Source organism: Rattus norvegicus, chromosome 16, assembly GCF_021556685.1.
Source record: "Rattus norvegicus strain SHRSP/BbbUtx chromosome 16, alternate assembly SHRSP_T2T, whole genome shotgun sequence".
Classification (NCBI taxonomy): Eukaryota; Metazoa; Chordata; class Mammalia; order Rodentia; family Muridae; genus Rattus; species Rattus norvegicus.
In genome coordinates this window covers 58,344,744-58,370,811 of record NC_141549.1, presented here as the reverse complement: position 1 = coordinate 58,370,811, position 26,068 = coordinate 58,344,744, and the positions used below count along the sequence as shown (strand labels likewise).

At 36.9% G+C, this 26,068-nt stretch overlaps 1 protein-coding gene; it reads right to left on the bottom strand.

Annotated features, from left to right (window-relative positions):
* The window catches only part of Erich1 (glutamate-rich 1), a gene marked incomplete at its 5' end in the record, with an annotated part of 52,793,804 nt that overhangs the window by 25,293,552 nt on the left and 27,474,184 nt on the right, over positions 1 to 26,068 (bottom strand).

Here is a 26,068-nt window from a genome sequence, read left to right as displayed (position 1 = left end):
TCGCTACTACATGCAAGACACTATTGTCAGGTCATGGGTTAAACTCATCTCCATAGGCATCTTACCATGTTAATGATGAGAAAACCAAGACAGACAGTTTAAGCTGCTCAATGACCCAGAGTTGTAGTGTGTTAGAATAGAGCTTATAATCTAATTTTGAAGCCTACATTTTTTGTTTTATTAAATTATAATTATGTCATTTCCTTCTATTCCCTTTCCTTCTTGAAAAGGATCCCATGACAGTCCCCAAACTCTGTCAATTTCCTTGCCCCTTCTTCCTTGTTATTGTTACATACATGTAACTCATTTACCCACATGTGATATATGCACAATTATATAAATACATCCTGCTTAGTCTGTTCAGTGTTGAGTGAACAGAATTCCAGAGCTGACCATTTAGTGTCACATAACATAATTAGCTGGGTCCTACTTGGGAAAAGACTACTCTTTCTCTCAATATTCTTTAGATGTGTGTAGTTTTTGTCTAGAGTTGGGGTCCATGAGATTTCCTTTTCCAGGTTAGCATGTCTATGGGTATCTGCCATATTCAGCTCTAGTTTAGGCAGCTGGAATGTCAAAGTATTATGGGTAAAGGCTCCCTGACAGTCTGACAGCAGACGTCCTGAGGAGTTAGCACTTAAGGTCTTCCTATTGCTCTTCCACAACATTTCCCAAGCCTTAAGTTCAGGAGCTATGTTGGAGTTATGTCCACTGAGATGAACATCCATGATCAGTTGTTTTCTGGATTTTGGTAAGTTGTAGTTTTTTTGTAATGGTCTCTGCCTATTGCAACAATGAGTTCCTTTGGTAATCGTTGGTAGCTACACTCATCTGGGTGTAAATGGATATGTATTTGGAATAAATGTAGGAATTATGCTGGTTTAGCAGTTAGTTACTTTTCCTCTAGGATGAATAAACTCACCGGGCTTGGGTAGTTGTCTATATTTCCATATCAGTCCTGATAGTCTTCTTCATTGAACATGCATGATGTCCAATGAGATAGCTGCTAGTTAGTGCCAAGAAATGAAAACCACTATTAACTCCTTTGAGAACACCTTGGCAATATGTTCATTGTGGTTCATAGACTTCATACTGGGTAGGACAATTGCCAAGTACCTTCAGAAACTGTGAAAGCTAGTCCTTCGGGAGGAGTTTTGTTGATCAGACTCAGCTGAGATTCTCTGACCCCTCTGTCTAAAGTGCATCATGCCTTTAGCAATTGGAATTTCCACCTCTCAGAGGCATTGAAACAATGTCTGTAGCCCGTTTTGTTTGAGAATTCCCTTGGATTTCCTTTTCCAGTGGCTTGAAAGTTTCTAGTAGCTGGTATATTAAGGTTTTTATTAAACAGAATATTGTAATACAAGAAGTTTAACTTCATTTAAACTATATATGTTTGTGTAAATGTATAGACTTACAGGTATATATAATTTTGGGTAAGTAAAAACAATATGATTTCTTATGGATTTTTAGAACATCTTTAGTGTTATTTGCCCCTAACACTAAAGCCCTCCCTCTTCTGTATTGACTATCTTCTTCCCCAATTAAAGCTGCACTCTGTGTTTTTCCAATGTCCTCCTTCATATTACTTGTCTTAAGTGAACAAAGTATATAGCTGTGGACTCTCTTATCTTTATGTGCTTTTATTTCCCAGCACAAAATACCTGTTTTGAGGCACTCATGAATACAAATACATTTGCAAGAGTTCACATCATTAATCAAGGAGATTGCTGTTAAATTTGTTGGAGAAATGGTCCCACAGTTGACAGGAGTGAGTGAGGATGGAGAGCCCGACACTACTTGGATTTCTGCATGTTTCCAAAACATACACCTGTCAGATCTGAAGTCTATTATTAACAAGGGTCTATAAAAGATTCATGGAGTTTGCTGGTGTTGACACTTCAGGGCTCAGCCTAAAGGATTATTTATTCAACTGAAGATTATTTATTGTGGGTCATTAATTGGCAACATTCATATATTATTCTGTTTACTGGGTTTTGTTTCTCAGAAATGAATTACGATCATAAAGCTCTCCTAACTCCTCTTCTGCAGGGTTCAATTGCAGTTTAAAATAAATATCTTTATACACATATATTCTTCTGTTGAAGCTTGAATGTTCATTCTAGGCAGTCACAAGTCGTACTAGATAAATTTTTAGACTTATCTACCATGTAGCTTCTCCTTTCCATCTGGCAACCATTTGAAGATTTTGCAATTCCTTTATATGCTGCTCAAAGTAGGAAATTTCTGCTGTAGGAATGTATTTTTTTCTTCTTCATGATTGTGTTCCCTGGAGATAGTTAAATTTCATGTTGCCTTCATTCTACATTTTGATAGTATAGGACCCATGAGTATATTTGCGCCTAATTCCTTAGACTAGTGGTTCTCGATCTTTCTAATGCTTTGACCCTTGAACAGTTCCTTATGTTGTGGCAACCCCCAACTTGAAATTATTTTGTTGCTACTTCATAACTGTGATTTTGCTGCTATTATAACTCATCATGTAAATATCTGAAATGCGGGATATCTGATAAGTGATCCTCCAAAGGATCATGACCTGCTGGTTGAAAACCTCGGCCTTAGACCATTTATAGGAATCCCATCTCTGCTGGGAGACACAGCACCACTTGACCATGCACAGGTAACCGTAACTGGGATAACAGGCCCAGGTGGCATCAGTGAAGGTATGGTTAGGAAAAGAAGTATTTATATCTTATGGTGTTAGTGGAAGCATCAAAGTACCATTGTAACTGGGATAGTAACAAACTATCATTTAATGATATGTTTGTACCACCATACCATAGCCAACAGGATGGTTCAATGTTGTGGTCATGGATGCTGGCACTCAGGGAAGAATCCTGGGAACTTGTCAGTCTTCCTAATGCTGGATCTAATATAATATAACTGTTTGATTAGATTTTTTTGTTGCCATTTAGACTGTTTATAATGGCAAAACAAGAAATAAGGCTAACAAATATTTCACAAACTACTCCACTTTATATAGCTCCTACACTGTATAGTTTTAGACTGGAATATATTTTTTATTTGATTATTTTGGTTTTGGTTTTGAGACAGGCTCTCAGTAGTAGCCCTACTTGGCTTGGAACTTGCTATTTGGACCGGACTGTCTTCAACCTCACAGAGATCTGACTCTGCTTCACAAGTGACAGGATTAAAAGTGTGAAGTTGTATACCATGATGCCCAGCCCCCATTCTTTGTTTTCTTTTACAGCTGTAGCATGGTTCTGAATTCAGCTTTTTATTGTAAAGTTCTGATCAAATTTGAACTGTTCTAATTCCTGTGATTCCAAATTCTAAACAATATGAAATTTGAGAGAAGAAAGTGTGTGTGTGTGTGTGTTTCTGTAGAATCATACAAGCTAACATCACAATGGGTACACGCATTGAGCAACATCTGTTGTTTGAATTTGAAATTTCCTTGATAAACTTTTGTATTTGAACACTTGGTCTCCAGAAGGTGACACTATGTTGGGAAGGCTATGGAAGCTTAAGGAGACGCTAAAAGAAGTGGGTGACTGAGTGTGGGCCTTGAGACTAGCCCCACTTCCACTTCACTCTCTGCTTCCTGAGTGTAAATGCATTGTGACTAGTTGGATTGCTCCTCCTGCCTATGTTTTCCTTTCATGTTACCACATCTTCCTGCCATGATAGAATGATTCTCTGGAACTATAAACACAAATTAATCCCTTCACTCCTTAAATCACTTTTTGTGAGGTCACAATAATGAGAAAAGTAACCACTATGTGTTCTTTAAAACAACAACAAAGCATTAGAGGAATTTATTTCTTCTGTAGTCATTCCTCCTTCCTTGGAGGAAAAAAGAGGCTCTCAGAGCAATGGGCAGCGTTATTGTTCACACACTTTTCTCCACCCAATGTAGATGGAAATCATCTCCACTTTGGGTAGTTTGAAGGTTTAGAAGTCATTGTCATCTTCTTGCACTTGTTTGAGTAAAGTGACACAATGTAGAACCTGTCAATTAGCTAGATGAGTATCAACCCAAAGAAAAATACTGATATAGTTATTCTAAAATGTCTTCAAACCAAAGTTTAACTACATGCATTGAGGAATTAGAGGGCTTTCACTCTGTAATTGGAGAGAAGAGACCTTTTGTTCTAAAGCAACAGAAGACGTGTTCTCTGCCAAACCATGTTGGCAGAAAGGTAAAGGCATTTGATCTCAAATAATTAAGACTTTTTAAAGTATATACTTAAAGCTGCTTAGAAAGCTGCTTAAAGCACCTTTGAGCTAGAGTAAAAGCAAGGCAGTTATTTAAACTTCTGGTAAATGAACTTTTGTATTTAAGCTTGATAGGAAGTCACCATCATTGAGGAGCTGTATCAATTCAGCAGAAAGAACAGGGAAGCTATTAAAGAAAGCTGGAGTCTTGGCTATCCTTTGGATGTAAGAGGCTATCCAAGGCTTTGAATAGTCAGTCTAGAGGTTATTCTCTTGCTTTTATTGGGAGTGGAGACGGAATCCCCACAATATAAGATAAGGTACTTATGCCAAGCATAGAAAAGGTCATTTCAACCAATGTAGGTGCTAAAATAGAACTAACAATCCTAAGCCTTAATATCCTAGAAGCTGGAGACATGGCTCAGCTTTAAGAGTACTGACTTTTCTCACAGAGAACCAAGTTTGCAAGCATCCATGATAGGTTGCTTACAACTGCCTGTGCCTCTAGCTCCCTGGGATTCAATGCTCTCTCATGAATGTGTCCATAAACACATACTCACATGAACAAAAATCAACTAAAGAAGACTTAATATACCAGCTTCATGACTGCTAATCATGACAATTAAAAAATATTTATTTATTTATTTATTATATGTAAGTACACTGTAGCTGTCTTCAGACACACTAGAAGAGGGCACCAAATCTCATAACAGATGGTTGTGAGCCACTATGTGGTTGTTGGGATTTGAGCCCAGGACCTCTGGAAGAACAGTCAGTGCTCTTAACCACTGAGCCATCTCACCAGCCCAATCATGACAATTTTTATTCAAGAATATTTATATCTATGAAAGATATTTTGATGTCATGTCTCTTTGTAGTTGGAAAAAGTCAGGTTGGTCTTTTTAGTTATTGCATAACCAGTCATGTTTGAAAATGACAACTATTTAGTCTATTCTATATCTATATCTATATCTATATCTATATCTATATCTATATCTATATCTATATCTATATCTATATCTATATCTATATCTATATCTATATCTATATCTATATTCTATATCTGCCCTGTCCCCATACTTCCAAGCCCAGTTTATTTCATGTGTCTGGCATACTGGCCCAGCTTGATGAGCGTCCATAGATCATGGCTCATGAAGGCCCTTGCTACACTCTCAGGCCTCAGTTGAGTTGTGCATCTTGAGTGTCAGTCCAATGAGACTCAGCTGGAAGTCTCAGTTTCGAACTCTGTTGGTTACAGCTGAATTGCCATAATCCCATCCTACTTCTCCAGGAAATCCCAGTGCATCACGGGGTTGGAAGATCCTACCGACTCCTCATACTTGACTGAATTCTACCAAGCTTGGCAAGAGCAAAAACAGAACCAAACTTCCACTTAATGATAAAGTGTAGAAAACCATTATGAATATTCTTTAGAGATGGATTTTGTGTTTTGGTGGAGTCTTGTTAAACTGTATCTGTTGTAGTGGACTTTTTGTTTGTTTCTAAGAAGACTTTGATAATGGACAATATTCATTGCATTTAATGTTTATTATTGATGACTTCCTGATGCATATTTGTGATTCTAGGACCCAGGACACTGAGGTAGTATGGGGATGAGAACATTCTGGGCTAAGAAAATGATGCTTTGCCTCTAAATAAATAAATAAATTAAGAGACAACAAATGAAAAAGACCTTATAATGTTCAAAATCTTGCTATGCAACAATTTAGAAAGCACAGAACACTGTAATAGAATCCCGTAGCGTGATACTTGGCTTCAGAGAATTAACTAAAGACATAATATACAAACATGAAGGCATGAGTAGTCTGTGTGATCTGAGCCTGATGACAGCATTTTCAAATTTTCTTATTTTAACATTCTACTTCGGAGACATTTATTAGGCATGTTTACATCTATAACTTGGAAGAGAAGGATTTCTCAGCAAAATGGATAGACTAATCATATGGAATATTATTTGTATGATGGTTTTCTGTGAGGAATAGGGCCACTGAGCGAACCTGCAGACAAAGAAGCAAGCTGTGGCATCTTTGTTGGAACCACAAAATGTAGCTCTGCTATTGTTGCTGTGACCTGTTGAGTTTATTTGTGGACTCCTAATTTCTCCAATGTAGACAGGTCAGTGGCTTCCCTTGTCGTTCTTTCCAGAACTGTTACTGTGATATACGTGGATTCTGACTTCAGTACCTCAAAGACTGAGGCAGGATGCTTTTTTCACTTTCAGCTCCTACTTCAATTTTGCGACTTGCATGTATGGCCTTTGGATACAAAGAATACCAATTAAAGGCATGATCCTGCAACAGTGGTTTTAGGTTATTAGATCACTGGAACTCCCGTTTTTTGATTAGTAAGAGGCAGGGCTTAGTTGCAGGCAGTAGGCTACTTGAGTATGTCTTTGAGGGGATTTTTTTTGGCTTTGAGGCTGTTTCATCTGCAGTATGTTCTAGCCATCAGGACGCCCCTCCTTGCCTCAGTCCCGAATCAATAGAGCCAAGGAAACTTCAGTTGAAATCCCCAAAACTTTCCTCCCTTAACTTGCTTTGCCCAGTTCTCACAGTGATAAAAAAATTCCTCAGCAACATATCCTTTATTCCCTAGTGGCCTTTTCAATGCAGTAATCTCTTTGTCTGGCCTTACTTCTGTCTCATCTTCTCCCTTCTGTCTGTTGCATCTATAAAACAGTTTATATTTCTAGGAACTTGGAATTTTTTTCACCTTGGTGGACTTTGTGGTTTGAGTTAAAAGCTATGTTTTGTGTGAACATTCAGGTTAGAGAGAGAATTCTTTATCTCTTCTCCATACATTTAACCTAGAGCCACACTGAAAGGATTTTCGGTTGTTACCTTTAGTGTCCAGTAGAATGTTGATAGGCCATTCCTGTAATTATTTCTATGATTCCTTATTGGTGGCATTAATGGCACATTGAATATAGCAAGTTTTCATTATACAGGATTACGTCTTTCTAGTAGACCATCATTGTATAAAATCAAGATATTCCCTTAATTTCCCATCTCCTCACATGCAATCATGTTATCTGCCTTCCCTCATAGTCCTGAGTGTGCATTACGTATCCTTGTGCATGATAGATGTACTAGTTAGCTAGAAACTTACCAAGAGCTTGCTGTACCCTGAACATGAGTGATTTTCTAGAAGGCTATGATGAAGATCCAACCAGGCAGGTCTTACCCATTCTTCCCTTTCTCTTGTACTGTACAGTGGTTAAGCAGAAGCCTTACCAGGAATTAGAAAGATTAGACAGAGTCAAGTTCAGGCAAATGGCTAGATAGCTCATATGCCTATATTCAGGCAGATCCTCATGCTGGGCTGGATTTACTGAGAGCACAGAAGGTCTCCATTCCATATTCTTCCAAATTGGAACCTACTATCTGGAGCTATTGGACACTGACTGCCATTATTAATGGGATGGGTACTTGAAACTACATTTAACAGTTGGCACATGTTCTCCTTTGGTTACTTCCAAGGATTTTAGAGGAAGTTTGAGTTATCTGGATCTCTATAAAACTTAAAAGCTTCTTAAGCACTTTTGTAGATCCTTATCTAAGGCTGTTGTAAATTTCTTGCGAGTTAAGATTATATATTACTCTCTTTATCCCCTAAAACTTTTGAGGCCTTATTCATTAGAGAGTTTTGGTTTGTTGAACCGAGTAATAAGGCTTTAAACTTTTAAAGTACTTACATGTGCTTGGCAAGGTTGTAAAGGCTCCATTTGGAATAAATCATGTAATTCATGTGATAATCCCATGAGGTAGTTACAGTTATTACATCATTTCAGAATCTAGGACATGGGATCAGAGAGCTGAGGTGGCTTTCTCGGAGTCATCCTATTAGTAAATGTCCCAGTCAAGCTTTGAAATCAGTCAGTCTAGTTTCAGCCTCAAGAACCTGGGTTATTTCCAGAAAATAAACATGAAAATAAAAATACTGATAACAAAATTAACTCTGAAAAACAATCTCCAGATCTTTGTTGTGATTTTTTTTCCTGTTTCCTTGCTTTTGCCTTGATCACTCCCCTAGTAGCACAATGGGAAACAAAATAGCAAGTGTCTGGAAATGGCCTTGAGAATCCAATTAGTAAGGTTAGTTTCAAAATTTGTATGGTGGACAGACAGCCTTGCCTTCTAAAAACTCTAAGTTCATTTGCATGTAAATGCTGATGTGTGTGTGTGTGTGTGTGTGTGTGTGTGTGTGTGTGTGTGTGTGTAAGCTATTGTGAACACTAGAAAGAGTATGTGGTGTTTTCAGGGACTGCTTTATTTTAAGCTATTCTTCACACAAACCTTTTGTGATATTGAAGAACAGGCTGTCTTGCATAGAGGATCAATCAAAATGTAGACAGAAGACCATGCAAATTGCCTAGAGTGATTGGAATTTCATTGGTTTTCAGATTTCTTGAGGTGAATAATTTAATCATTCACCACTTTATGTGATCCTTAGAGCTAACAGGGCAATCTTACCGCCTTAACAGCTATCTAACAAAAAATAAATTAAAAGAAAGATTGGTATCTTTTTAAAAGAGCTTCATAAACAATCCACACAATTGTCAACAGCCCAGAAATTACAATGCAAAGTACAGAACGTATTTTCAAATGAAGGCAGTTAAAATGCCAGGTGTTAGCAAGGAAGGTGTGTTTTGCGAGGTCTACAAATCACACTTCTGCTTTATCTGCTGCACCTGAAATGCTCAGGCTATAAAATCAGGATATGTCCTTGTAAGTTCCTCCAGCTTCCATAGATCAGAATCCATATTCACATATTTTCTTTGCACCCATGACCACCTCAAGGTTCTTCTCCTGGCTGTACTTTGTGTGTATTATATACCACTCCAATTCTGTAATGTAGTGGAGAATAGTGTGGGCAATAATGATTATCTCCTTAGACATTGAATTCATAGGCCCATAACCTAGAAATATTGTCAAAACGTCAAGGGCAAATGAATAGTGGCTTTGGTACTTACTGCCAGACAAACTTAAGACAAAGTAATAACATTTAATAGTGTGACATATTAAGTTTTAGAATAGAAAGAAATTCTGAGGTTTTTTTTAACATTTGTTTTTGATTTTTGGTACTATCACAACAGAATGAGAAACACTTAAAGGCTAGAGGAAAAATATATTTAAAGATTAGGAATAAGTTGAAGAATTTTTTTTCTTTTCTTTTTTTTCGGAGCTGGGGACTGAACCCAGGGTCTTGTGCTTGCTAGGCAAGTGCTCTACCACTGAGCTAAATCCCCAACCCCAAGTTGAAGAATTTTAATGTCGAAAGTGTGTGTATTAAGTCAAATAGTTCTGGAGTATTCAGTTAATTTATGCTAGTTGCAAATCATTACAAAGTAAATTTGGCATGCCCAAATCTCCTTTAGTTTCCAGTTTAGATCCACTGCTCACTGAGACAACAAGTTGAGCATATTATTGCCTCTGGCCTGGCTTGGAAATTAACCAGGTCAATTAATTAATCAGAATTATTTTTGGAAGAATAAACTCTGAGATACTTGAAGAAAAGTGTATTTCTTACATTCGTATGCCAATTGTTCAGTGATTTTATTGTTGTTTAATATGGGACACACACATATATTTATATGAAGTCTTAGGTAATTATAATAAATAAGGCATTTATTGCTTTAGGCCATAGGGACATACTTTTTTTCACATCTGGGTGTCGGTTGCTAAAGAAACAAACACAGCAAAGCAGGAACAACAAATCAATAATTATACACACAATTTTTAAATGCCCTGAGAGACTGAACAACCACAACCCTTTTGGTCGAGGCAAAATGTAAATATAGAGCATTGATTAAAATGTTTACTTATAAAATAAGTCATTTTAAAAGTCATTGTCGGGGTTGGGGATTTAGCTCAGTGGTAGAGCGCTTGCCTAGCAAGCTCAAGGCCCTGGGTTCGGTTCCCAGCTCCGGAAAAAAAAAAGTCATTGTCTCTTATAGAAGACTATCGCTCTAAGTTTTCCCTTTAAGACATCGCATACTTTGCCTAGAAATTGAATTCTCCTACTTTCAAATTAGCTATCATTAAGCGATGATTGATAATTGAGCAAGAAAGGTCATCCCCATTTCCAGCTTTCTTTGTGATGTGATAATTCCCCAGCCATCTGTTCTTTGGAATATTTATGTGGCAGTAATGAAAATCTCCCAAGTTTTTTTTTTTCTGAAAATTTAGATCTCAGCCAGAGTTTCTGAAAGTACATGGAATAGACACCAGATTCTCATGAACAAAGACAGGGGAGGTGGTCAAGAGGAAAGCCCTCCACTATTTATTTAGGTCCTGTGTCCTGAATGACCAGCTCTGATCCTAATTGTCAAAGCCTATACCTTGTTTGTCTACAGCTAACTCTTAACCATCATAAGTTAACTGGCAGAATTGCATTATCAATGATAATATAACTAGGGTTCTTACCCTAAATTAAAAGCAAACTAACTTACAGAATATTATATAAACCCTAGAAATGTTGGAACATAATGAATAAATTAAGGATGAAGGATAAAAGAAGACTCTGACTTTCCCACAAGTCAAAAAAAAAAGGAGGGGGGGCAGGTTCTAGAAAGGACAAGTTCAGACAACTGGAGCTAATTTTTGTTCATTATCTCATTTTTATGGTCAGCAACTGAGACTGGAGGTTGAAAAACACGACTCATCCAAAACCACTTGGCTATGTCAGATGAAGAAGTTGATAGAGAGATTTCTGGTCTGCCTTCTTGTGAATCAACATTTGGCCAAGGTTGAAATGCCATGGGGGAGTGTGGCTGGGAGCAGGACCAGCCTCTCTGGTGCATCCGGCAGACTCACAAGCTGTGCAATTCTAATAGTGCCTGGCTTTAATTTTCTTAGTTTGAAAATGTCTGACTGTCTCTGGCAGAGCAGTCTGTCCATTTGACACATTTTGGCTTCAGCAGAATATGAAGAACAATAATGCGGTAAGAGAATTGACAGGTTGGTCATGGTTCACGAAGAGATCTTATAGGAACCTTCACAGCCTTCTGGGGAAAAGGAGTGGATTTCTATGCCCTATCAAAGAGCATGGTATTCAAGTTGAATTCTTAGCTTCTTCTTGGCTTCATGTGTTTGTGGAAAAGAAACTTCTTGGAAGAATTGAGGATAAAAAGAATCCAGATTTTACACAAATATGACTGAACATACAGAACATCTCTATTATTTCCTGTTATTACTTTCCTCTATGAATATGATATGTCCAGTGCCATCCTTGGAAGGGATTATTGGCAACAGACTGACTTTATAAGGTGTTATAACAGAAATCACACAGACATAAAATATACTGTGTTCTTAAAGAATGAAGATAAATTGGAGGGTTGATCATTCATTTGTTCTAGATTGTTTTCTGCAAGTGCCTAGACTATAGGACTATCGGATGGAATGTATTTGATTTTTTAGCATGAATTCAGGAAATAATTAAGAAGTTGAACAAGTGGGATAAACCGTAGACGCTGATTGGTTCTGAGCTAGCACAGCAGTGTTCATGAACCTGCGACTGAGAGTGACTGCATACACAAGCACCCTGTGAACTGTGGAAGAAATGAAAGCTGGCAATGAAAGTATACTCACTAGCAACTACCCTAATAAAATTTCTAATTATTTTGTGTGTATAAACTGAAATGTAAATTATTCAGATCCAAGTCCCCTTTCCACATGATAGTACTTTTTTTACCCTTTCAAACTCCACACTTCACAGACAAGTTGATCTTTCTGAAAGCTGTGATAATGCAACTAGCCTACAGACATAACTGAAGAAGTCTAAAAAGTTCAGGGCATGCACAGTTATATCTCGTTGAATTTTTTTGGCTGAAATGGTCCTTGGGGGAATTCCTTAAAACAACAATCCATACTCTTGCCAAAACTATAGATAGCTCTTCTCATACTGATGGCAAAGTCCTATTGTTGAAGACGACAGACACCTACACAACTCATTAAGCATGGAGAAGTTGAGCTGGTGCCTACCTACAGCCTTCGACCCTATGAACTAGTGATGCTGCTAGTTTCGACTCTTGTTTCTTCATTTTTTTCTGACACGTGCACATCTAGCCTCAAACTCTTCTTGCTTTTGCTCTTTCTCTTCTGCCTTCGCTCTAGCTTCAGTAGATTTTTAGATGACACTCAGTGTTCTTCCTTGTGGATTACAGACCCATGCACGTCCTGAATTACTTATTATAATTTTTGAATTTAAGAGAGTTGTTTCAGGCTACCTTCACCTTTGAAAGAAAGTTTCTTCTAATTTTCTCCTTTACAGTAAAAGTTTCTAAGATACTAGCATTTCTTCCAATGGGCTCTCCTGACTCTAGAGAGCAGAAATTGATATTTGCGTTTTTCTAAATAAAATTGTTTATAAATATGTAAGCAGTAAGTATAGATTAGACGATAACTCTTTACAAATGTATATATATTTAATCATTCATCTATTAATTCTACAAAATTACCATATTCAACTCTGTGCCACACATCATTGTAGGTTAAGCTTGTACAGTGCTGACGAAATAAATTAATCCCTCCAGTGTCAGAGGAAGAACTAGACATTCTATGACCATCTATTCTTTTTCTATTATTTATAGCAATTAGTTGTTTGGCTATATTCATTAAGACTTCACATATGTAAATTACCACAGGGAAACAAAATGAGTAAAGGAACTTAATATATTTTATGTTTTTCATGAGAATAGTTATTCACTGTGTAAGAACCAGGTAGCGTCAGCACATAGGGTTACCACTAATGGGAAAGCAAGACATAGTCTCCATCTTTATTTCACTGTGGAGCAAGTAGGTGGGCATGAAATTAGAATTTGTGATAAGGAGATACCAAAATATATAACTGTGATACTAGAATATGTGATATAAGTCTTCACATGACATTTGATATTTTGGGAAGATTTTATAGAAGGTATAACATGGGAACCAGTTAAATTTATGGAGTTAACTAAGAAAAGCTTTCAGAGAACAGCAAAGTCCTATTTGGGGGGTGTTTGCTGTGTTATCATCAATTTTATAAAGAAAAACTCCATCAAATAATGAATTTTCTCTTTGTGTCTGTCTCTGTATGCATATATTTGTGTTATAAAGAAGACAACAAGGTAGTATAAATGATACACAATAGTTTTTCAAAAGATAGAGATAATATCAAATTAAAGACAAGCATGTACTTCATAGAGAAGTTTCTGTCATGATAATCTTTAAATAACAGGTTAAACCTCAGCCAGCAGAATGAGCATAGAGGGATCCTGCTACCCAGAAGGTGAGACAACATAGTCATATTTGTTGAGAAACTCAGAGATGCTACATGGTTGATGAAACTCAGGCATAAAAAGAAAGACATTTGTTATATATTAGGTTGAGCCTGACTTGAGAAAGAGTTGTGGTTTGTGTAAACATTAGAGTAGCTCAGTAGTCAGTTTGTGGGTTTAAAATAGTCCCTTATGTCTTTCCTAGTTTCTCAAATATCATCAATTAAACACTAACTGTTAAAATAAAACCCCCATTAGGTTTGATAAACAACTCTGTCAGAATTTGAAAGAGATTTCCGTCAATGACAACGCCAACAGAACTCATTTTTTTCTTGAAAGCAAGGGTACTGATCTGGGCTAAGGACACATGGCAATGAACGCTTCTGTGTAGAAGAGGACACTTGGAGAGTAGCCAGAACATGGCCTCCTACCTTTGGTTTTCTTCTTATGGACACATTTACATGATCCCAGTAAGCTGCTAGGGAAAGAATCTGGGGTTGGCATTATCTTAGTACATTCAGGATTGTTTACCTTTCCATCATAGATGCTGTGGAGTGATTAAGTGGATAAGCAGGTAAACAGTTGGAATTTTATGATCCAGACATGAATGGGCAGCAGGCTAAAACATTCAAAATCTCTAACTGGGAGATTCATGTTGAAAGAACAATGGTAGACTTCGTTGAAAGGATGAATACAATCTCCAATGAGCACACGGGGAAGAGCTGAGGGATTTAAAGTCTCTGCTTTATTTCTCCTCTTCCATTTGCATTTTTGTTCTTTTTGAATCTAACCAGAAGCCAGAAACCAAGGGAGAATTTTAATTTACTTTTTATTGATCAGTTTCCCAAAGCACAGAGGAGAAAAGACAAGGTTGAAGAATAGACCTAAAATAGCAACATGGGAAATACATTTGTAGTATATATATTCATCAAACATATATACATGTATAATACTATCTATTCTGTCACATTTCTTAAAATTTATCATGTTGTATAATGTGTAGTAAAACTCAGTTTAAAATGTAGTATGTCAGTTGTCTAGACTTCTACTAATAGCTGTTACTAATAGCTGGAGTTGATTATTAAGACTGATTAATTGTCTAATTCCCTTTAGATTTAAGAGAATGGTTAAATATCTGTCCTTAATAATTTATGGTTATGACTGCCTGAAGGTAAAACATTTGGTTCTTTGAATATATTACTAACCGTTTATGCTTTGGGCCCTGAATAAAAGAAATGTACATTGCGGGAACTGTCTCAAATGAGAACATGACCATCTAAAAGTGTTCAATGCTAAATTTTGAGATTTCCTTTTTTAGTCTCCTTCTAATAGAAGAGATAGGAAGTCATTGCATTGCACAATGAGAAATAAAGCTATAAAATAAATTATTTTCCATAAACTTATCAGGTAATTGACATTATAGTGTAGAAATTATGCTGAAATTTGGAGAGACAAGTGAATCCATGGAGTCTAGTCCATCAGTTCTAATCTGAAGAAGCTGGGGACATGTACTTATCAGACAGTTGAATGGCTTGATGAATTTTAGATATAGAATGTGGTTTAATGTGAGAGTGATCACTGTAGTAGTGAGTTTAGCTACACTACTTCATGCTACTGGCAACCTGCCCAAGAACTCTTTCGATTTATGAATGAAACACACACACAGACACACACACACACACACACACACACACACACAGACACACACACACACACACACACACACACACACACACACACACTAGTTAATTTTAAAATACCTTGGCTGCTTCAAAGACTAGGCACTCTTAAATCTTGCCCTGCTACCCCAAGCCCAATTAGGGAAGTGTTGGTGACCACTCACTCAAATTCTCATATGGCTGTTTAGCTGTCTCTCCCACAAGCTCTTATACCTAATCCTTCTTCTCCAAGTCATAATGATTCTCTGTCTCCTTTTTCCTAGTTCCTAGCAAATCTAACAATCCTGTCTTGTCTCCCCTTGCCCAGTCATTAGCTGCTGGCATCATTATTGATCCATCTAAAACCAACTGGGGACAAGGACCTTCAGTATTTGGACACACAGATTTCCAAGTAAATCAAAGCATTAGAATTAAACCCCACCAGTAGTGCTTAGATACAATGATATAAGTTTCCCTCTCATAGCTGGATCCTGGAATGCCACTAGGCTTAATTGTGTAGAGCCAAGAATGATGCTGCATGACTATATCTATGGGAGGACATCATCCTTAGAAAGCACGTAGAGTCTCACTTATAACTAAAACCCATTATACCAAAGAAAAGACTGCCGGGGACACCAAAATCCATTGCTCTACTCTCCCTTCTAAGGGAGAGAACAATAGCTATGGAATCCTTGATGACCTCACAGTCAAAAGACACAGTTCTGCTTACTATTGAGACCATTGAAAGCATCTCCCTTTTGCTACTGTGCCACAGGGCTATAGTGTAGTAGCCACAGATAATAAGTGAAAGTGTTGAAGCCATACTTTCTCTGAGGAATTAAAACAAACAAACAAACAAACAAACAAGAAAAACACCACACCCTCTCAAAAAAAAGAACTGCAAAATATGCAAACATAAGTATCACTGCCAACATCACTGCCATCTATAACACAGTTACTACTAAATAAATCTTATTGCCATGCCTTATTTTTAGGAGATATAGAGCAACAGCAATATATCTAAGCTGACCTAGCCACATTAGTTTATTGAAACAAGAGGTTGATTATGAATAATACAGATTCATGGATGATTTAAAGGTAGCTGGATTATGGATAAGCCTACCCTAGCATGGGTGAGGATGATGTACAAAGACCACATTTCTAGAAGTGGGAGGGGGGCTGAACAGACAAGGCTCAGTCACTTGAGCAGTCATCATGGCCAGTGAGAGGTTTTTATGATAACTGCTTAAAATGGGAAGAAAGAGAGTTGAATGTGATAAACAGAGAGAAAAAGTCTACGTGAGTTGTTGGCTTAGTGCTTTCCTTTCTCTACTTGGATAAAGGTGACTTCAGTACCTGTGAGATGTATGCTCTAGAATTAATGACTTCATTTGGATTTCAAAAGTCAAAGCACTCTGTATCATAGGTAATCATGCTCGCATTCATCCTGATTCAGGGAGTTATAGTCAGTGAGCATTCCAGCAGCTGACATGTTCTTTCTTATGACACTCCCCTGGTTATTATTTCAGTGTGCCACCCACAGATTACCTCTTCTCTTTGTCTTGTCAAAAAGTGATGTTGAAAATATGAAGGGTTGCTAAGTGCTTTTGTGGAAATAACAAGATAAAATACAGTGTTTTTTAAAGTCTCCCACATCAAAAAACAAAGGAGCACACCCTTTCATATCTCTAAATTTATAAATTCATAATGCATATCTCTAAAAATTGTTTTATGGAAATGACTCTTATTTCAGAGGAAGCAGTGCACATATTTTTCCACCTTGACTTTAACTTATACCCAATTTTCTTGAAATTACATTTTAAGGATTCAACATGCTTTTGCCTAAGATTTACTAAGCAGCCTAGTTAACAAAGCTCTAAACACATTGGTTCATATAATGTACCCAGAGTTTTGAGGAAGGTTGACTCTTCTTTTTTAAAAAAATTATTATCATTCATAACATGGAAGAACAGTGTGCTATATATAAAAGAATTCCCATCCTGGCCTCTAACTCAAGATGCTCGTGTTCTGGGAGTATAGGCATGTCACCCTACTCTGCTTAGGTTTTAAAGCATTGTCAGAAGTAAAAATAAAAAAAAAATAATTCAGATAGCATTCTTGAATCATCCTATTTTCTTGTGCTCTTTCTGGAAACAACAGTGATAACATAGAAAGATTCATTTATTTTTCTTCAGCTTATCCAGAACAATATTATTTTGTCCCAAAGGAGGCCAGTAACACGCTGAGAACAATTCCTTGGCACAACTGGTTTTCTCATGTAATTACCTGGGTTTGTATTTGAAAACCATGAAATGTCAAATGTAGTCAAAGTTAGCATTTTACTATATCATTTCATTCAAACCCACTTCGGTATGATATTGCCAAGGCCATCAGGCCAGTGTAGTCTGCCTCCTAGGAAACCCAAAAGTAAGTATAAATGTTTATTAAGGAAAATATAAACACAAAAGTTTGTTGAAATCCTCAGCAGTCCTTTTGAATCCAAGGGCAACTGTATTTTAGTTCATTTCTGTGGTAAGTGATCTGTATCTACACTCTGGACTTTTCTAGGGTCTCCAGGGCCAAAATTGTTATATATAGAGACGATATTATTCAGTGGGTGATCTCACAAGACAGCACTATCTGTACATTTACAAAACCCTACAAAAGTTAAAAGAAAGTGAGAAGGGCACTTGCGAGACTAAAGCCAATTGAGTTTTATACCAATAGGGAGTTGATAATCTCTGCTGGAGTTGTGTTGGAGTGAAAGGTTCTTAAAGCGATTATTAGAATTCAGTGTTACTGCTTCGTCTCTCCCGCCTGAGGCATGAAAGTTTGAGTTGTGAGAAACCATCTCACATAACTCTTTAACCTGGCTGTTTGTTTAATCATCTCTTCATGAAACGGTCATGCTGTTCTACTTAGAAAGATCACAAAAGTTATTAGGAAGTACTGTTTCTCATTCCAGGCAAACAGAACCACTGTCTTGAGCTTTTAATATTTTATTTGGCTTTAAAAAGTAAAGTACACATACACAATAAGTCTAGGGAAGTAGCAGAAAGTAAAAATGTGCTCAGAACACCCAAAGAATAAAGGTATGTCAAAGGTCTTAATGACACTGCCTGAAGGAGCTCAATGGCCAATGTGGGAGCAATCAAAGAAATAAACAACATTATATGGCACAGGATTACAACCCAGAGAACAAGAGAAATGTAAACAACTTCATGCTGATATAAACACATGCTTGAAATCTAATTGAATATAAATAAAACTAGTAATTTCTTATAGATGTATTCCAAGTGATGTGCTTAGAATTTTTTCTCACAAAACACGACTTTAACCTTACACCAACAACAACCTGTATTTAATATCTTGGTTCCACATAATTGGGGGAATATAACATAGCTAACAAAAGTAAGTTAGGGAGAAAATTTTAGTAACAACTCCTTTAACCAGATGACAAAAATCATTATATTTGCTGGGGTCCTAAAGTTTAGTCAGTTTCTGTTGGCATCCCAATGTATGATGTAAAAGTACAATGGTCATTTATAGTGGTACATTTCCTATTCTTGATAAGTGTGTTTACTGAGGTCATGTATAATGTTAATATGGAAAAACATGTTAAACACAGGAAAGGTAAATTGAAGCATGTTACATTTTAAAAGAATTTACTGTGGCAAGTAGCAAACTCTAGGTGGTTCTGGGCTCAATGACAGGAGGCAAGAGAGTGAATTTAATAAGTTGAATATAGAAGGAAATAATTGATAAGATTGGTTTAAGTTTAGGAAGGTAGAGTTTGCTTTGGAGAAACCTGGCTCATTAGAAGCACTCTGATCCAATGATTTTTCTCTATAATTGAGTTTATAGGAATATCATGATTAGGAATGATTTTGAAATATGTTTTGCAATGTTTCTTCAACCCTAAGCTTAGTATAAAATAAAAGGTTTACCGTAGAAACAGGTGCAAGGAAATATAGATTTTATTTCTATGTTAATATGAGGCAAATATTTATTTGGGTAATGTGATGAATATGCCACTCAATACATTAGAAATAAGAAAGAGGAACACTCCTCCACTGTTGGTTTCAAGCTGGAAAAAGTACTCTGGAAATCAGTCTGGCAGTTGATCAGAAAATTGGACCTAGTACTACCTGAGGACCCAGCTACACCACTCCTGGGAATACACCCCAAAAATGCTCCACCATATAACAAGGACATATGCTCCACTATGTTCATAGCAGCCTTATTTGTTATAGCCAGAATCTGGAAAGAACCCAGATGTCCTTCAACAGAGGAATGGATACAGAAAATGTGGTACATTTATGCAATGGAGTACTACACAGTCATTAAAAACAATGACTTCATGAAATTCTTAGGCAAATGGATGGAACTAGAAAATATCATCCTGAGTGAGGTAACCCAGGCAGAAAAGAACACACATGGTATTCACTCACTGGTAAGTGAATACTAGCCCCAAAGCCTGGAATATCCAAGATAAATTTCACAGACAATATGAAGCTCAAGAAGAAGTAGAGGAAAAAGGTCATATAACATATAAAGGCAGACCTATCAGAATTACACCAGACTATCAAACAGAGACTATAAAAGCCAGGAGATCCAGGGCAGATCTCATAAGATACTAAGAGAACACAAATGCCAGCCCAGGCTACTATATACAGCAAAACTCTCAAATAATATAGATGGTGAAACCAAGATATTCCATGACAAAGTCAAATTTATACAATATCTTTTCACAAATCCAGCCCTACAAAGGATAATAGATTGGAAAACTCCAACACAAAGAGGGAAACTACACTCTAGAAAAAGCAAGAAATTAATCTTCTTGCAACAAAGACAAAAGGAGAGAGAAACACAAACATAATTCCACTGCTAACAACACAATAATAGGAAACAAAAAAATCACTATTCCTTAATATATTTTAACATCAATGGACTCAATTCCTCAATAAAAAGACATTGACTAACAGACTGGATATGTAACAAGAACCCAGCATTTTGCTGCACACAGGAAACACACCTCAGTGACAAAGAGTACTACCTTAGAGTAAAAGGCTGGAAAACAATTTTCTAAGCAAATGGTCCCAAGAAACAAGCTGGAGTAGCCATTCTAATATCCAATAAAATAGACTTTGAACCAAAACTTACTAAAAAAGGAAGGACACTTCATATTCATCAAAGGAAAAATCCACCAAAATGAACTCTCAACCCTGAATATCTATGCTGCAAATATAAATGTCACTAAATTCATAAAAGAAACCTTACTAAAGCTCAAATCACACATTGTGCCTCACACAATAAAAGTGGGAGACTTCAACATCCCACTCTCAACAATGGACAGATCATGGAAACTGAAACTAAACAGAGCCACGGAGAAACTAACAGAAGTTATAGAACATTTCATCCTAAAACAAAATAGTATACTTTCTCCTCAGCTCCTCATGGTACCTCCTCTAAAAATGACCATATAATTAATCACTAAGCAGGCCTCAACAGTTACAAGAAGATTGAAATAATCCCATACGTCCTATCAAATCACCACAGACTAAGGCTGGTCTTCAACAACAACAACAACAGCAACAACAACAAAACAAAACAAACAAACAAAAAACCCAGAAAGCTCACATATACATGGAAGTTGAACAACACTCTACTCAATAATAATTTGGTCAAGGAAGAAATAAAGAAAGAAATTAAAGACTTTTTAGAATTTAATGAAAATGAGGGTACAACATACACAGAATTATGGTATACAATGAAAGCAGTGCTAAGAGGAAAACGCATAACTCTGGGTGCCTTAAAAAAAAAAGGAGAGTGCATGCACTAGCAGCTTGACAGCACACATGAGGGATCTAGAACAAAAAGAAGCAAATACACCCAGGAGGAGTAGAAGGCAGGAAGTCATCAAACTCAGGGCTGAAATCAACCAAGCAGAAACAAAAAGAATTATACAAGGAATGAACAAAACCATAGGCTGTTTCTTTGAGAAAATCAACAGGATAGATAAACCCTTAGCCAAACTAACCACAGGGTACAGAGAGAGTATCTAAATTCACAAAATCAGAAATGAAAAGGGACACATAACAAAAGAAACTGAGGAAATTAAAAAAAAAGGCTTTCAGATCCTACTACAAAAGTCTATATTCATCAGAACTGGAAAATTTGGATGAAAGGGACAATTTTCTAGACAGATACCAGGTACTAAAGTTAAATCAGGACCAGCTAAACCATCTAAACAGTCCCATAACTCCTAAAGAAAAAGGAGCAATCATTCAAAGTTTTCAAAACAAAAAGAGCCCAGGACCAGATAGGTTTAGTGCAGAATTCTATCAGACCTTCATAGAAGACCTCATCCCAATACTGTCTAAACTATTCCCCAAAATAGAAACAGAAGGAACACTATACAATTCCTTCTTTGAAGCCACAATTATACTTACACTTAAACACCTAAACCACACAAAGACACAACAAAGACAGGTTGGGGATTTAGCTCAGTGGTAGAGCGCTTGCCTAGCAAGCACAAGGCCCTGGGTTTGGTCCCCAGCTCCAAAAAAAAAAAAAAAAAAAAGACACAACAAAGAAAGGGAAGTTCAGATCAATTTTCCTTATGAATATCAAAACAAAAATACTCAATAAAATTCTCACAAATAGAATCCAAGAACACATCAAAATGATCATCATGATAAAGTAGGCTTCATCCCAGGGATGCAGGGATGGTTCAATATTAGGAAATCCATCAAGGCAATCCACTATATAAACAAACTCAAAGGAAAAAATCCACATGATTATCTCATTGGATGCAGAGAAATCATTTGACAAAATTCAACACTCCTTCATGTTAAAAGTCTTGGAAAGGTCTGGAGTTCAAGGCCCATACCTAAAAATAGTATAAGCAATATACAGCAAACCAGTAGCCAAACTAAATGGAAAGAAACTTGAAGTAATCCCACTAAAATCAGGGACGAGACAAGGCTGCCCACTCTCTCCCTACCTATTTAATGTAGTACTCTTAGCCAGAGCAATCAGACAACAAAAGGTGGTCAAAGGGATACAATTTGGAAAAGAAGAAGTCAAAATATCACTCATTGCAGATGATATGTTAGCATGCTTGAAAAGTTCCACTGAAGAACTCATAAGCCTGAAAAACGACTTCAGCAAAGTGGCTCGGTATAAAATTAACTCAAACAAATCAGTAGCCTTCCTCTACTCAAAGGATAAGAAGGTTGAGAAAAAAATTAGGGAAACGATATCCTTCACAATAGTCACAAATGACATAAAATTCTTCGGCATGACTCTAACCAAGCAACTAAAAGATCTGTATGGCAAGAACTACAAGTCTCTGATTAAAGAAATTGAAGAATATCTCAGAAGATGAAAAGAACTCTCATGCTCATGGATTGGCAGGGTTAGTATTATAAGACTGGCCGTCTTGCCAAAAGCAATCTATGCAATCCCCATCAAAATTCCAACTCAATTTTTCATAGAGTTGGAAAGAACAAGTTGCAAATTCATTTGGTGTAAGCAAAGACCCAGGGTAGCAAAAAATATTCTCAACAATGAATGAATTTCTGGGAGAATCACCATCCCTGACCTCAAACCATATTACAGAATAATAGTGATCAAAAACTGTATGGTATTGGTACAGAGACAGGCAGATAGATCAGTGGAATAGAATTGAGGACCCAGAAATGAATCCACACACCTATGGTCAGTTGATGTTTGTCAAAGGAGCTAAAATCATCCAATCGAACAAAGATAGCATTTTCAACAAGTGATTCTGGTTCAACTGGAGGTCAACATGTAGAAGAATGTAAATTGATCCATTCTTATGACCCTGTATAAAGCTCAAGTTCAAGTGGATCAAGGACCTCTACATAAATCAGATACATTCAAACTAATATAAGAAAAAGTGGGGAAGAGTCTTGAATACATAAGCTCTGGGAAAATTTTTCTGAATAGAACACCAGTGGCTTATGTTCTACTATCAAGAATTGACAAATGGGATCTCATAAAATTGCAAAGCTTCTTTAAGGCAAAGGGCACTGTCATTAGAACAAATGGCAACCAGCAGATTGAGAAAAGATCTTTACCAATCCTACATCTGATAGATGACTAGCATCCAATATATACAAAGAACTCAAGATGTTAGACTCCAGAGAGCCAAATAAACCTATTAAAAATGGGGTACAGAGCTAAGCAAAGAATTCTCAGCTGAAGAATATCCTATGGCTGACAAGTACCTAAAGAATGTTCAATATCCTTAGTCATTAGGGAAATGCAAATCAAAAGAACATGAGATTACACCTTACAACATTCAGAATGGCTAGGATAAAAACACAGGTAACAGCAGTTGCTAGTGAGGATGGGGAGAAAGAGGAAGACTCTTCCATTCTTGGTGGGATTGCAAGCTGGTACAACCCCTGTGGAAATCAGTCTGGAGATTCCTCAGAAAATTGAATGTTGTAGTACCTGAGGACCCAGCTATACCACTCCTGGGCATATACCAAAATGATGCTCCAACATATGACAAAGTCACATGCTCCACTATGTTCATAGCAGCCTTATTTATAATAGTCAGAAGCTGGAAAGAGCCCAGATGCCCTTCAACAGAGGAATGGATACAGAAAATGTGGTACATCTATACAATGGAGTACTCCTCATCTATCAAAAACAATGACTTCATGAAATTCATAGGCAAATGGAATGAACTAGAAAATATCATCTTGAATAAGGTAACCCAATCATAAAAAACACACATGGTATGCACTCACTAATTAGTGAGTATTAGCACAGAAGCTCAGATTACCCAAGATATAATCCAAAGACCACATGAAGCTCAAAAAGAAGGATGACCAAAGTGCAGATGCTTCACTCCTTCTTAAAAGGGGAAACAAAAAATATTCATAGGACTCCTCCTGTGATATGGAGCAAAGTTTGGAGCATAGACTGAAGGAATGGCCATTCAGAGCCTGCCCCACCTGGGGATCCAGCCCATATATATTCAGCCACCAAACCTAGACAATATTGATGAAGCCAAGAAGTGCATGCTGACAGGACTCATATATAGCTGTCTCCTGAAAGGCTCAGCCAGAGCATGACAAATACAGAGGCAAATGCTAGCAGTAAACCATTAAACTGAGAAAGGGGTTCCCCTTGGAAGAGTTAGAGAAAAGACTGAAGGAGCCAGGGGCTTGAAACCCCATAAAAAGAACAATACCAACCAACCAGAGCTCCCAGGGACTAAACCACTACCCAAATAGTACACATGGACAGACCCATGGCACCAGCTGCATATGTAGCAGAGGATGTCCTTGTTGGGCACCAATGGGAGAAGAAGACCTTGGTTCTGCCAAGGCTGGATCCCCCAGTGTAGGGGAAAGTCAGGGCCAGAATGGGTGGTTGTTTTGGGGGGGATCGCCCTCACAGAAGAAGGGAAGTGGGGCGGGGGCTTATGGATAGGAAACTGAGAAAGGCAGTAACATTTGAAATGTAAATAAAGAGTATCCAATAAAAATTTGTTTTCTTAATTCTAAAATTCACCCCTATGATAGTCTTGGTTTGACAAATGATACAATCATCTTCTTGATTTTAAATAAAAGCATTTAACTTGATGATTACCAATGAAACAACACATAAAATTTCTTCATTTTTAAGAAAATTGTAGAAACCATTATTGGGCATTGATCAGTTCATAATATAACATAAGGCATTTCAGCCAACCTGAGGGATGTCCTGCAGAAATGAGATTTGTCTTTAAGGATATAAACTTGAGGATTATTGTGGTATATCAGTCATGGCCAACAGGCAACACTGAAACAAAGCTCAACTACTTCTCACTAAATGTGACTTTTATAGAATTCCAGGTGTAATAGGGTTCATTAAACATGTACAAACAGCCACTTATTATTCAGGGTAAAAATGGAAATATTTTTGACAACATATTTGTAATTATAAAGCTGTGCCTCTGAGGTACAAATGGTACATGATGCATGATAATTCACTGAGTGAAACTGACCAACCCTTCCTCCCTTCAGTTCTGCTCACTGTTTTTGTCAGGAGGAGCCATGAGGGATGGCTATATTTTCTTTTCTTAGCAGAAGAACTCACATACAATCAATTTGTAACTCTGACAGGTAGTCAGAAAAAAAATACAATTTATATAGGAAAAATAAAAATTTCAGGACTATAACATTTCAAAACAATTAATTGATTATAAGTAATATGTTTTGGATAAAAAAGGTAACATGAAAATGCATGTTTGTCCCAGGTTCTATGGACCCAGGTTTAATGGACCCTATTAGTTCTGGAGTGGTTTATAGTGTAAAAACCTCAAATCAAGGATTTTTGTTTGTTTCTTTGTTTGAAGGAGTCTTCTTGATAGATTGTGTATGAGAATCAGGGCAGCAAAATCTTTTTTCTAAACACAAAACAATAGATTTCAAGGCAACAAAGTATTGACTCTCAGAGACTAACAGCATCAGAAAGAACAGAATAATGTAACTCATATTGATAATGGAAAACTAAGCAAAGTCTGTCTCTTCATAGCTAATAGTTTTAAATCATAATGTTAATAAGATAATTTCAGCACCATTTATTCAAATATTCTGGAAGTTCTTGCAATTTATTACAAATGAGATTAATAGTTAAATTGGCTTTGAGAAACACAGTGTTTCTTGTTTACGTGGGCGGACATTATCTAATTAGTTCAAATCCTTTCCTATCAAGGTGCTCTTCCAGAAGACTATGTTCAGACTTGAACTTAACACTTTCTTGAATTTTCTCCTCTTCTAGCCTGGCTTAGCAGACTTGGAACTTGCCTAGCCTCAAAAATTTATGTGGCAATCCCTTAAAATGAATTTCTTCTATTTGTTTTTATTCTCTAGTTTTCTTTAGAAAACTCTAGAGCAGCAGTTCTTAG